The following is a 1854-nucleotide window of genomic DNA, read 5'->3' as shown; positions in this document are numbered from 1 at the left end:
TTGTATGGACCCTCAATAAGCTCCTAACTTTCCTTCTCTAAAGTGTGACGTGAAACCATATAGTGAGTTCTTATTCATAAAATGCCTGAATTATTATAATGGAGATTATGTCTTCTCTAAGACTTCCCTTATGAAGAAATCTATGTACATCATTAGTAAGTTAGCTATCATCTTTTTTTTTTTTTTTGGTGAAAAAATTTATATTTAGATTTAGCCAACTGGACTCAGTTTAGATGATTCCAATTTTGTTGGCAACATCCAAAGCATCATAGCCAGTAGCCAGTCAAACATATGCCTTCTTCTCTCCATCAGGCCTGATCAAGGTGTTGACCTTGGCCACGTCAATGTCGTAGAGCTTCTTCACAGTCTGTTTGATCTGGTGCTTATTGGCCTTGATATCAACAAAGAACACAAGTGTGTTGTCTTCTGTTTTCTTCACGGCTGACTCAGTAGTCAGGGGGAACTTGATGATGGCATAGTGATCAAGCTTGTTTCTCCTGGGGGCGCTCTTTCGAGGATATTTGGGCTGCCTCTGCAGACGCAGTGTCTTGGGTCGTCGGAATGTAGGTGACGTGCGGATCTTCTTTTTTTTTGTGACTGTGGACACCTTTCAGCACCGCTTTCTTGGCCTTCAAAGCCTTTGCTTTGGCTTTGGCTTTGGGTGGGCCAGGGGCTTCCTTCTTAGCCTTCGGCGCCATCTTCGTAAAAGGGCTACCTATCACCTTTTTCTTACTGCAAATAAGTCAGATGCTCCTTGCTTACATCTCAGGAAAAATAACTTCAGTGGCTTTGAAATTGATTCTAAGAAGTTCAAATTATGTGCATTTATTCCTTTCATGTCTTATGCTCAGGCTGGAATTGGCTGGTTCTTCATAATAGAGGTAATATAAACATCTCTTTTTAAAATGGTGGTATTTATTAACTGTCTTTTCTAAGCTCAGGTTGCATAATATTGTGGATTAGGAGGAGTTTTGCTGTATTCCATTCCTATCTCATTCAATTTATCACTGTTTATTGGGGTATTTCTAGATTTATACATACTTTATCTTTTAAAAAAATTAGACACATGCAGAGCTTAAGTTTGATTTTTATTTTAGCAGGAATACAGCTTAGCATTTTAATAGGCTGTAAATCTTGAAGAGAAACAAATAATACAAAACAAGTTTAAAAAGCATTTTACACCTATTAAAATGGCTAAAATGCAAAAACAAAACAAAACAAAAAAAAAACACAACCTCCCCACACCCCCCCAAAAAAACAAACAAAACCCTCACAATACCAAATTCTGGTAAGAATGTGGAGCAATGGAAACTCATTCATTGCTGGTGGGGATGCAAAATGGTACAGCCATTTTGAAGAATAGTTTGTGTTTCTTACATAGTTAAAGTCATCTTACCATATGGTCTAGGAATCACATTCCTAGGTGTTTACCTAAATAAATTGAAAATCTAGTTACACCCAACGGTTTGCACTAAATGTTTATAGCAGCTTTATTCATAATTGTACCACACTAGAAGTGACCAAAATGTCCTTCAAAAGGTGAATGGATAAACAAACTGTGATACATCTATACAATGAAATTTTATTCAGTGATAAAAAGAAATACTCTATCACGCCACAAAATATATGTAGGAACCTTACATGCATATTGCTTAGTGAAAGAAACCAGTCTGGAAAGGCTACATACTGTACAAGTCTAAGTATAGGCATTCTTGTAAATTCAATTTAGTTTTTACATTCAGTTTCTATTTCAATTTTTAGGTAAAATATCATCCTCGATTTGATTGGAAAGTGTTATAGATCTGGTGTAGGGACAAAAAGAGCTTTAGCTTACAGGAGTTGGGGTAGGTGGCA

The 1854-nt window shown here is 36.6% G+C and overlaps 1 pseudogene; it reads right to left on the bottom strand.

The window, feature by feature from the left end:
- Window positions 1–229: 229 nt before the first annotated feature.
- LOC117998539 lies at window positions 230–698 on the bottom strand (annotated as a pseudogene).
- Window positions 699–1854: the final 1156 nt, after the last annotated feature.

This window comes from Mirounga leonina, unplaced genomic scaffold (assembly GCF_011800145.1).
Source record: "Mirounga leonina isolate KUSES-001 unplaced genomic scaffold, KU_Mleo_1.0 Mir_418, whole genome shotgun sequence".
NCBI classification, from domain to species: domain Eukaryota; kingdom Metazoa; phylum Chordata; class Mammalia; order Carnivora; family Phocidae; genus Mirounga; species Mirounga leonina.
This window is presented reverse-complemented; position numbering and strand designations above follow the sequence as displayed.